This window comes from Dermacentor variabilis, chromosome 5 (assembly GCF_050947875.1).
Source record: "Dermacentor variabilis isolate Ectoservices chromosome 5, ASM5094787v1, whole genome shotgun sequence".
Lineage (NCBI taxonomy): Eukaryota > Metazoa > Arthropoda > Arachnida > Ixodida > Ixodidae > Dermacentor > Dermacentor variabilis.
This window is the reverse complement of record NC_134572.1, coordinates 55,162,271-55,174,635: the sequence shown is the minus strand read 5'-3', so window position 1 is coordinate 55,174,635 and position 12,365 is coordinate 55,162,271. Positions and strand designations below refer to the sequence as shown.

Here is a 12,365-nt window from a genome sequence, read left to right as displayed (position 1 = left end):
AACATTTCAACCGGGGCAAATGCACCTGCGTGGCACGTTGGCATTTCCAATGACATTGCGCGTGGCTTTGTTTTCGTGGCGAGCATCCGCTGCACCTGCAGGAGAGCCGAGACAAGACAGCGCGCGCGCGCGTCGCGAATTTGAATTTCCCCAACACGCGCGCGCAGACACTGGGGACTTTCAGCATAAGCAAACTGGGAGCAAAGAAAAACGAGCACGCGTCTGACAAGCGTGGCAATCGTCGCGACTTTCTTGGAAAAGGCGCGCCCCAGCTAGCTAGCTGGCTGCTGCCATGCTATGCTCTCTCCAACTCCTCTCTCTTTTCCTTTTCCTCGCTCACTCGCAGCGGTCGGAGTTTCTTGATCTCGACACTTGCAGCGACAGCCGTACCGCGGCGCTACATGCCCCGCCTTTTTTTTTTTTCTGTTTATCCCGCTATTCATCCGCGTGTGTGACGTCAGTAGGGGAAATGGCGATCGTTATTGTGTAGAAAAAATGCCGTGGCTCTGAGGCCAGCCGCGTCGCATTTTGTGCTCGGTCATCGCTGTCTGTTTATTGGTGAAACATCGCGTTTGTGACGTGGGTCAAGGGAACGACTTTTTCGGAGTCCAACTTTCTTCGTTGGAAACAGGTGAGCGATGCCGAAGAGTTCCGACGTAGTTGTCCTTCAACCCTTTCGCGAGGGAGGTAATGGCTGAACGCCTAGCACATGTCGTGGTCGGCAATGGTAACCGGCCAGTACAGCGTGGTAGTGCCATGTCTCGTGCCCTAACCTTCGTGGCGCTCGTGGTGGAAGACTGCGCGAGTCTTCATGTGCCGCGAAGAGGCGTTGCGAGGTGATGTCATGGGCACTGTCCTCTTGCCTAGCGCGTGGCTTGAAGCGAGGATACCCTCGTATGTCTCATGAGTCGTCGAATTTTGGCTAGGCGTCCGGTGACAGCGCTCTGCTGCACGGCTATGCATCGCGCGCGACTGATGCCAGGCTTGCCAGACTGGGTGTAGTGTACATACCTATTGCTGTTTTGTTTGTCGCATCTGCACACTTTCATTGGCGCTGCACAGCCGTCGCGCTTGTTGGTGCGCTTTCCGGTGGTGCGGGCATGCGTGTTTCTTTTCTCTGTCGTTCGCTTATCGTTGCGTGCTCTACAAACCGTGTCAAGTGACTTGCAGTTCGACGCTTTAATCCCAGTTAATCATTTCTTCTTTATTTATATTCTTTGTTTATAGTTGTGGCTTCTAGAACGATAAAGCTTGTGTGATTCCCCAAATTTAAGGCGGGTTCGTCCGAAGTTGTGCAATCGCCGCTCTCCGCCGACTGCTGCTCCTCGCTCGAGTTCGCGCGCGGAGCGTTGTGATGGTATCGTCCGCGGGCCTTCACGGGAAAGCTTTTGTTTTTAAATAATAATGATCTACACAAGTAAACAAGGAACTATTGTGGGGAACAAACTTAATTTTAACAATCGCATGTTTTGCCTATGTAACAGTGCTTTTGTGCTTGTACACGTGCACCCACCGGCACTGTATTTCGTTACTTTGGTTAATTTGTCAGATGTGTGCTAAATCCTGCGCTGGCGAAATGTGAGTGGCTTTATGCACATATGTTGAAGTACGGTTTTCACTGCACACGTAAAGAGAACTGCCTTTCGGAGTGCCTGTTGGACCGGTTGATGGTGCACGTCTGAAACTGCCAAGCGCCAAAATTTGTCTCCATAAAAAAAAAAAAAAAAAAAAGAAAGAAGACAGCTGTGAGGACAAAACATTGCTGGATAACTAAGCTAAACGCTTGCAATAACTTATACCAACATGGTTTTCATAGAATGGTACAAGTGTTTGTTTTTCCAAGAACAGCAATTTTTTGTAACTTATGCAAGGCCAGATGCGGGTATTATTGCTCTGTAAACATCCCGCTTCAAATGGAAAGGCCACAGCTATCAACGACATGTTGCTCTCGAATGTTTCTTTTTCTCGGCATTTTGCCGTAGCAAATCAAGTGAACTTGATGTTGCATCGCTGTGGTCGAGATCGCAAAATTGATAATGGTAATAAAACAGCTCGTTTTATTGTTGCAGTGTGGAACTATGTGTGGAACTATTCTATGTGGAACTAGCAGCGGTAATGTGGAATAATACCTCAGTTTGATTGCAAGGTAGGAAAACTGCCATGTGGCAGTGGGACACCACAGAGAAAGACAATTTGAGTTGTATTAAGAAATTGCCCATTTCAAGAACCATAAATTATATTAAGAAGAGGCTTGGTTAGTGAGAAATCCCAGAACAGCTTGCTGTGAGGGCATGGATTTTGATGGCATTTGCTCAGGTTTAGTGATGTGATAACCGGTAAAGATGGACTGCACAGTTTTCTAAGTGAGCCACAGCAACATAAACACACACACAAAAAAAAAGATATTGAAGTCCTGATGTACCGCAGCCCTGGTACTAGCGTAAAATTTAAAAAAAAATTAATAACCATGATTTTTATTTTCTCTTCTCTGTTACAGCAAAGTTAATGAAAATATAATTTTCAAAATTATACGAGGGTGAAACAGAAAGTCTTTGCCCCCTATTTTTTATTCGCCAAGGTATGGCACATAGAGGTAACTACAAATATACGCATTATTCCACGTACCGTACACTATTTTTCCACATAGTCCCCACACCGGTTCAGACGTATCTCCCATCATAGCATTCAATTTGAGATGCCTCTGTGGTAGAATTTGTCCGGCTGACTGTGGAACCACGATCAGACTTCATGGCATTTTGCAAACTTGCAACACCACTACTTTGCACTTCTCAAAGCGAGACACCTTTCCCCATATGTGGACTGCATTGCTGTGCGGCTTTCTACGGGCATTTGTCTCTTGCTCCATAGAAAACGAATCACACCACTTTGTTGCTTGCACGCCCTGGCCGTGTGAAACGCAACCGCCATCTTCAACAACTGACAGCAGCACCGGTACTGGGTTGTGTTCCTAGCTTAACTAGGAACACAACCCAGTACAAATGGCAGGGACAGGCAAATACAACAACATAAAGATGCATTAAGGTAAAAAAAATTGTGCATAATAAACCAAACAGTAATATCAGACATATTGTGAGTACAGATCCAAAAGAAACATATTTACAATGCATGGTGTTAATGTTAAAGGCAGTCTATAAATACACTATATTACAATAAATGCAACATCACCAGTAAGAGTTGAATATAAAAAAAATACAAATGGAGACGGGCTGAATCACCCGGTATCAAACATAACGCTAGGCCGGTCCAAGAAAGGTCCACCACTGGGAATGGATATGTTGACTTCGCATTTACAGCTGTAACTTGACTAAAAAAAAAAATAGGGGCAAGGACTTTCTGATTCACCCTGGTACATTGTCAATGTTAAGAGTTTCTCATTAGTGTCCCTCTAACACCATTCCATGAAAGCTGTTGAGTGGTGGCAGTCTAGAATTAACACTTTGCTTTAAAGAATAAAACAGCATAAGGTAATAGGACATGAATGAACCAAACATTCGTAGAGTTACTTCAGTGTGGGATTTTGGCAAGAGTTCCAAGTAATTTCTTGTGGTCACAGCAAAGGGCAGCAGGCAAAAGCTGGCAGAATGGGCATTTCCACATTGTAAGTTTTTGCAACTAGTGAAACATTGGGGATTTTGGGCAGCTTCAGTGTCTTGCACAAGCACTGTTATTTTTCGGGGAAACTTGATGCTTGTAACTTGCTCAAGTGCGAATTTTCGTCAGCTCGCATGGGCATAATCAGTTTCTCTTAGAAAGCAGATTTTCCTCGTAGAAGTGCTTTTCTCTGCTTTGACGCACAGCTCGTCAAACTTCCAGGTTATGGTAGTGCACTAAGCTGCTGCCAAGGTTTTTATGTGACAGTTGCAAGCTGAGGTGCACACGCTTGCATCAACCTGCCCATGAAGACTCCATAAAAGTGCCCACTGCATTTTGCAAGATATCTTGCTAAATTCACTTGACCTTATTTACATGTACACGTCTTTCACAATGAGTCGTGACGAGTAATTATCCTACACAGTGATTTGATGTTGCTCCATGTGTATACAGTTCTGAAAAAAAAACATTTCTTCATGGTTTTTTTCTGAAGATTTTATTTATGGTCTGTGTGTGGCCTGGATGTTATATTGGTGAGCCATTCATAGCCTCCAGTATGTGTTTGAGATCAGCTGGAAAGTCATCAGCATGGCAACTGTAATGTCCAAGCAGATAATTTAGTCACTGAGACTTTGTCATTGCTGTGCACCACATAACATGAATGGTACACAATCAACACTGGATGAGATTACCATGTGGCAGTAGCCTCCATTTTGGATGCACAATAACTTAGACAGCAATAAGTCCACATGGGCCCAAAACTGCAAGGTGAGTCCCACCTAGCTGCTATTAGAAGACTTCAGATGGAGCTTACAGGAGACAACCAGTGTGCCTGCCAGCCCACCCTTACAGCCGCTTGGTGTGCAATTAAAGTCATCGCCTTGAATTGAGTGACTCAAACGAAAAGCCAATGGCAGCTGTACATGTTGGCGACAGCCAAATGACAGATAGTAGCAAAACTCTATGCACTTTTTGGTGCACCTGAAGCAATGAGGGAAACACAGGCTGACAATTGCCTGCACATGCACCTCTACACTTAACTCTTCAAAGAAATTGACTGAACTAAAGGAAGTTTAGGACACCCTATCAATATCCAGTCTCATGCACAAAGTGGGTGCAGAACTCAAGAATAATGGGATGTATGGCCAAATTGACCTGTCCCCAATGGGGTAGCTAGGGATGGATGGGCTCATGCGCTTGTCACCAAGCATTTCACAGACAGTGCAGGGGTAGTGTGCTGTGATAACTGCGACAATGAAGCATGTTGCATACTTTCCCTTCGGGTGGTGTAGCAGGGAGAGCGGAACTGTAAGAAAGGCTTGCCTGTCCAATATTTCGTGGCGTGGAAGAAACTGTCAGTGAAGTGCACCTACTCTAGAAGTGTGCTGGAATGGATGACATCAGGAGATATATTCCTCAACTGCACATCTTGCCCTTACATGATGGACACTGGCCTGGATTTTATGTTGTGTTATGGAGCTGAAAGTAGGCCCTGAGCCCAATATTATGGTAAATTTTATACTACCACCACCAAGCCGCACATATAACTGTGTATCTATGTGTTTGCAAAAATACTTGAAATACCATATGGTGTGTGTTTGAAATGGTTTGGCTTGAGTCAGTTGAAACTCTGGTTATATTGCCTTTATGCATTTGTAGAGGCTAGTGGCACATGCTGCATAAGTACTTAAATCTGATCAGTGCAGTAAGGCGTGTGGTAGCGCAACAAAGAGATGGTTAATATGCTTTATGTCATGGACAATGCTTGGTGAAAGGGTTTCATTTCAGGAAACTTGCATAGTTTGCTGCGCCTGTGCACAGTTCTGGAGCATGGCTGATAAAGCTACTTCTATACTTACAGGCATTGGTACTATTTTGCTATTACAGACTGTGGCAATTGCATAATTAGTGCTTTCACTGCTTTTGCAGAGCAATAAATTGAAATGGCCACAAAATGGCACAACTCTGGAACTGCCCATATAATTGCACTTTAGTGCCAGCATTTATTGTTCCCTGCTTGTTACGCTTTACACCAGTAAGTTACACGGCCGTTACTGTGAAGGAAGGAAAATTATTGCCTACCTGAGAGGATATCAAGACCACCACTTGCTTCTGCAAGACCTTCGCTTGCATTATTTATCAGTAGATAAGAAAATAGTGACCTTGTGGTACTTAAGCAGAAGAGGGACATTGGAGCAGTGCTTTATCAGGATGTGATATTGGTTACTTAGTGCATGGTTTGGAGCTGTTATCGAAACACTTGAAAATTCTTGAATGTCAAGAAACTTCACAGATTTGGTTTGGACATCGGCCCTCAAAGTTGATGCAGTGTGAGTCACGCCAATCTACTCTGTTCAGTAGCTTTGTGCTGGCAGTGACATCTAGTACAAAATTATCGACAGTAATACTCGTATGTGTGATGCAATATCAGTTGTGTGCATCAGTGGGTTGGGATACTATGTGGCCACTACATCCGTTTTTGAGGACACCAATGAGCCAGGCTTCTAATGGCATATGATTTGAACTGGTCGCTTTAAAATAGCATATGCTCAGGGTGTCTACCAACCGGGAAAACCGGAAATTCTCAGGGATATTGAGTAGTCTGGAAAAAGTCAGGGAAAGCTCAGGGAATTTGGGTCTCTATCAGGGAAAATTTGCTGCAATTTTATTGAAAGGGCCGAAAGTCGCGGTAATTCTGGATCGAGTAACAGACAGGAATCGTAATGAATCGTCTTTGATGCCCTGTCGTCGACAGGAGGAGTTGCCATTGTACAGTCAACGAGCGACTTTCCGGGTTCCCGATAATTTGGGCGGCTTCGCGGCCCCGCCACGTGCCCCATAGAGTCAACGTATAAAAATGTGTGAAATTTTCGACGCAAGAACTCTTCGCCGTCCGAATTTCCGGACGTTTTGCCGTGACCGCAGGTCCGACACGGCATTAATAAAAGCCACCACCACTGCCATTTTGATTACCTCGCAGCCTCGAACCGGCGCTGTCGCATGCAGATCCGCTGGCAGCCGTAACCATGAATGCAGCAACGTTCGCTATGCAGCTTCTTACCGTTGAGTGCCATGTTTTTTATTGAAAGAATTCGCTGCGGTCAGCAATGGTACGGACTCCGCCTTTGCGATCCTCGCGATTAGCTTCGAAGCTTGGAAAGCACAGTGCATTGTATAATGCCGGTTCCTGAAAGTCAGCTTCGCCTCTGTACAGAAATGTGAGTTGCTGAAGCTTACGCAAAAGTACTGCAGTGAAGCATAACAAGCGTGAGAAGGGGCCACGGAAAACAGTATGTATTCCTTAATTATACACGCAGGCACCCGGTATTTCCTGTCACAATACAAGCATCGATATGCCTAATATGTGTACCGACAGGACTCCAGAGCGTTTTCGAATGTGCCTGTGGCTGTTTGAGCCCCTAAGGGCAGTAAATGGCACGGATTTATTTTTTTCCAACTGGCCGATTTTTCTGACGTTTTTGCGGCCCCGAGGGATTTCGAAAAATCGGTCGTGGACTGTGCAACTGACCAAGATGCTTCAAATGGTCCTTGGGGCGAACGAGTGGCAGAAGGCGGACAAAAACAGAAATGACCTACGCATTGAGGAATAAACGGAAATGGAAGCTTGCTGCCGCCGTTTTGAAAGAGCTTGAGCTCAAAAAATAAAGTTTTGGCTGATGCCGAGATGCAGGTGTCCCTTATCCAAACCAAATTAAAGTCTTTAAAGCAGTGAAACACAACACTCGGGCGTCGTGCGCGGGCTGAGAGTATGTCAGGACAGTTGAGGTTGACTTACGAGCTGTTGAGAGAGAATCTCAATTGTGACAGAGTTCGGGCCTCATCCCGCTGAGGTTGCTATCAGTTGATAGAAATAGCTCATATTCGAAAATATTTGCTTCTATATGCATCTCCTTTTTATTCGTATTTGATAATGTCTGACCCCATTTGCAACTTTTTTCGAATGCGCTTTATTTTCTGTGTATTTGACTAAACCATGCCTTCTATTCTCTTTTTGAATAACACAAACACTGCTCCTTAGTATTCATATTGGACGAAGTCACGTTTTTATTTTTTTCATGTGCTTACTAGAGAGTGACAGCATCAGGCGATATGGTTTCAGTCTGTCTTGACATGAAACATAGTTCTGCATCACTCCGGGAAATTTGCAATGGCACTCAGGGAAAACCTGGAAAACTCAGGGAATTTGGAAATGTCAACTTGGTAGACACCCTGATGCTGTATTTACGTGATTATAATGGGCATCCCTATTTTCATGCATTTAAGGAATGCAAATAGAAGTACCCTTGACTGCTCTGACCAGATTTCCATGGTAAGAGAGAGAAATAGCAATTTGTTCTTACTTGGGGAAAAAAATGATTGCATAAGAGCCACAGTAGACGGGATCATTCACCATCACTGTCAGAAGCCTCCTTGATGCCACGTGCATCCCCCAGAGCACATTATCTTTGATTTCATTCCTGTCATATTTATTGTATGCCTTGCACGCCTCGGTAAATATTGACGCGTGTATTCTATGCAGACGACGACGACGATGGGAGCACTAGCGGACTCCGCCTATAGTGGGTCAGAGTGAGATTAGTCGATGACGAAGACGTGTCTCTGCTCTGTCTGTTTTTGAACAGATTGTCCTGTTGTTCGTGAAGAACGTCTCCCTGTGTTCTGTCTGCGTTGTACCACGACACTGGTGGAGGTGCTGGGTACTGACCGCGTCTGATGCGTCGGAGTCCTTCTGAGAGTCGGTCATCTAGCCCGGACGCACTATCGCCAGTTACGACACCGGTGCATCGCTTTAGTCGTCGACTGCCCTTTGCTTAAAAGCCGTGCCGGAGTGAACACAGTGCATCTGTACAGCTGCCTACTTCATAACAGCAGAACGCATACAGATCCAAGCTTTGCAGGTCGACATACACACTCAAAGAAGCACAATCTGGGCCAACTAAAATGTAAACCTGCAGCAGGTGTGCTAAGCTGAAGGAATTTATGGAGTGGGTGCAAACAATGTTTTAGCTCCTACAACTGCAGCAGCATCTGAATTGCATTGGATAACGGCAATATTTAGCAGCCATGACAAAGTTCTGGCACTCATAGCACAACAAAGCATGGTTTTCTGAGGCTGCTGGAGGTGTGATTTGGACACCAGCTATAAGTAACCAAGGCTGAAGCTTCATGTGCCAACAGCAGTGCTGTATCATACAGCTTCGCAGGCGGAAAAAAGATTTTTAATGCAATATGCTTCAATTTCGTGGCGTCAAATTCACCACTCATCTTGAGGCACATTTCTGGCACCTGATCCTATTGGGCACAGGTGCACTGGAATGTAGGAACGTATGGGCTTGTCAGAGTGGGCATTGGTATGGACAGGGCTTGACTGGTTGCACTGGAAGCTGTAAAGCGTTGACATAGGCGCGCATTTGTCACTGTTCAAGATATTGTACCATTTTTGAGGCGTCCTTATCAAACAGCAACAGCATTTTTTAGCAGGGCACTCAAGCTGCCAAAGTGCCTCCTGGGCAGCGCTAGTTTCATATAGCAGGTGGTGTCCAGTGTTGACGAACTATTGGCGCTCGTAGGAGTTTCCGGCACCTGCAGCACACGACGATCTGAATGTGGCAGTCGAGCTTGAGGGGCGGGATTTGAAGACCACCTGTTGCAATTTTGGCTTCATGCTTGATTCTAATGCGCATAAAATTTTAGTGAGTTCCTGCAGAAACAAATATGGCAATTAATGATTTGTTGCATGTCCTTGGAATCCTGGTAGCACACCGTGATTACAGAATTGGTAGCTATTAATAAAGCAAAATAGTCATTTGACTTTTATATTCACCATCTTGGTGCTATTGCTTGCTTCATTGCCTTTACTTCAAGCAGAAGAGTGTCAGTTTTTGTCTGCTGTTTAGCTCTTTCATAAGCGCAATTTAGATTCTGTGTGATGTAAGAGTTGTCGGACGATCCTACCGCTGTCAACCAGATGTAGGAGTCGTCGGACGACCTCGCCGTTGCCACCATTTGAAGGAGTTGAAGGTCGTAGAGAGGAACTCAGTTAACAGGATTTATTTACATTATTTACATCTTAGACAAGACATACATCGACAGTCTAGCGTGACTCCCATATGGAGCCTGGAAGACTAACATACAGCAAACAGCTTACGAGCACACAGCACACGAGTACATTTCTAGCATGACAACGAGCACTCAGCTCCCGACGACGAGCACACTCTCGCAGCCGATAACCGCTGCTTATAAGTACTTGGTCCCCCCCTTGATTCCAAGCGAACGGAAACGTTTGTCCAGTCATCGTTCGACGTCACCGTAGATGACCCGCCCTTTTGGAGGAGGCGGGCTCACATACTCGTGTTGCACACACACACACACAGGTGTAAAGGTCCGGAGCCGATGTCAGAGGGGCTTCGTAGAACTCTCCTCCGTCCCGGGTGGCGCGGCCGGGTACCACATTCCTGAGCTGACCCCGCGCCACGTGGCTGCCGGTCATCCGCAGTTCTCTGAAGTGCGCCCCGTCTGGTTGGATTGGAACACGTGCAGCGGGCTGAAATAGCTGGCACATTGCCACCCTGTACGGCCATTCCTAACAGCTCCTCCATGGCCCGGAAAATCTCGCCTGGCCAGTGCTGGCAACCGCTGGGCAGGGAGAGAATGGCTGGCGAGCAAGACGATGGCTTTGCTCTCTGCAACCCCTGCGTACTTAGAATGCCTTCAACCATCTCATAACAACTGGCACAGAAGAGTCGACCCGGCAACACAATACCGCTCAGCGTTCAAACGCCCGGAATCAGCCGTTAATCCACCAGGCCTCCTATCACAATTTCAATGCAAGTCACTCAACTGGGAAACCCCAAATTTTGCCCCAAAATTTCGTGTCGCCAAAGCGAGCATTCACGTTCCTCTTGAGTTCGACCAAACCCGACCGTCGCGCTGCACAAGAGCAAAAGTTTACGCAGAATTAAACCGAAGGCTCTCAACCACCAATACCCGAACATATCTTAAGCAGCCTAACTTCACGAACAGCCTGTTCTTACCCTATTGCAGTGGCATACTTATCTCATGTACTGTTGCCACCGAACCGTCTGGCCAACTCCACAGGTACGTCATCACAAACACGCTAACTTTGTGGTCCCTATTCCGAACGTGTACTTGCGTCTTACGCAAACGTTTCATTACGTTTACTCACATTTGTTCCTTTAGTCCACACAGGACATGTTCCTTAAACGAACAACTACCTTGCGTAACTCACGCACACCACAGAACCCTTTAAAATATGCGTCTGCCAATAACTCGTTCTACGCACGCTTACTAAAAAAGTCAGAATACGGCTGCCCTTAACACACGCGAGCAACCCAGTCATCAATCTGCTTCCTTCCGTCCACACAGGACACGCGCTAATGGAACTACGAACGCTTAGTGCAAATCACGCACTTACTGAAGATCTATGCGCTTAACCTTAGAAAATAAAAAAAACACATAAAAAAAGGTTAACTAAAACACACGCGCGTTACCATAGGCCTCTCAACGATAACCTTGACACTCAGGTTACTTACACACACAAAAAAAGAAAGCCTATCTACTCGTTAACTAACAACTCGCGAGACTACAGGTTTACATAAAACGCATCTTTCAAACTTCTGAGCTTCTCAAACAAAACAAAAACAAAGCTCATACTTTTACTTATTGAAAGAAATGAGTCTCAATTCGCGAAAATTTTCAAATGCTTAAAAATAAAACAAAACAGCATGTTTTCCTTCTACGGAAACTTTCTTGGCCTCTCTTTTTCAAACGTTTACTACTGACTCATACTATTTGAGCCGTACTCGAGGTGGTCGCGGTCCGAAAGCTACTCTGGCTACCGGGGAACAACAAAAGGGCTGACTCACTATCAGCTCCCCCAAGATGTTACAGTCCCCTGCCAATTTCCGTCCAGGCGCCCCGCTTTCATCACGACCTCGATTGACCGCGTTGCTACTCCCCACCTGGTCTCGTCTTGCCACCTTGCGCTTCTTTGTACTACACACTGAGCTTAGAAAAGAACGACGGGACGACGAGGAATTTAACTGCCCCGTGCCCTTTGTCCATAATTGATTCCTGTTCCTGTCTTTTGCTTAGAATTCGTTTGCCAATTTGTTCTATGAATTTCAAATCATTGTAACTTTCCAGAATGGTTTTACGAATCTCTGATTCCTTCAAGTCCTTCTCTACGTCTACCTCGAGCTCTTCACACAACCACAACAGGTCAGCTCCCGTCAAACACATTAGGACCATGGTCGCTACTTTAAGCTTTGGCTCTGCTGTGACACAATACTTGTTGCGATACCCATGCAAATCAAAATACAAGTAAAAGATCCCCAGCGAATCAAATTCCAAAACACAGAGAAATTGAAGCCTGGTAAATCTTACAGTCAAAACCAAACGCTTACCCACTGAAGCAGCACCATATCACCAGTCCTTCCCCGCCGTATCCAGTCAGTTGCAAGAGGTGGTCAATCCCAAGTCGCCTCCAACTTGATCAGGATGCCGGTCGGTCACCATGTGCCAACGTCCGTCAGCTGCCGTTGCTGTCTCCGAGTCGTAGGCCGATTTACGAGCCGTAGGCCAATCTAGGAGCCGTAGGCCGATCCCACCGCTGCCATTCAGTTGTAGGGATTGAAGCGGTCGTAGTTGTAGGGATGAACTTGAGAGGAACCAGGATTTGTTTGCAGGATTTACATTTAAAACAAGACATA

The 12,365-nt window shown here is 45.8% G+C and overlaps 1 protein-coding gene across 7 annotated transcripts in view; it reads left to right on the top strand.

The window, feature by feature from the left end:
- Window positions 1-12,365, top strand: part of Stat92E (Signal transducer and transcription activator Stat92E) — a 194,108-nt gene that overhangs the window by 40,048 nt on the left and 141,695 nt on the right. For 6 of the 7 annotated variants that reach the window (XM_075692520.1, XM_075692522.1, XM_075692517.1 and 3 more), the window contains exon 1: window positions 453-631. The exons of the other annotated variant lie outside the window; for it this stretch is intronic. The gene's annotated coding sequence lies outside the window, so the exon portion shown is untranslated. Of the gene's footprint in view, window positions 1-452; window positions 632-12,365 lie in introns of those variants that run through there. 7 annotated transcript variants of the gene reach the window in all.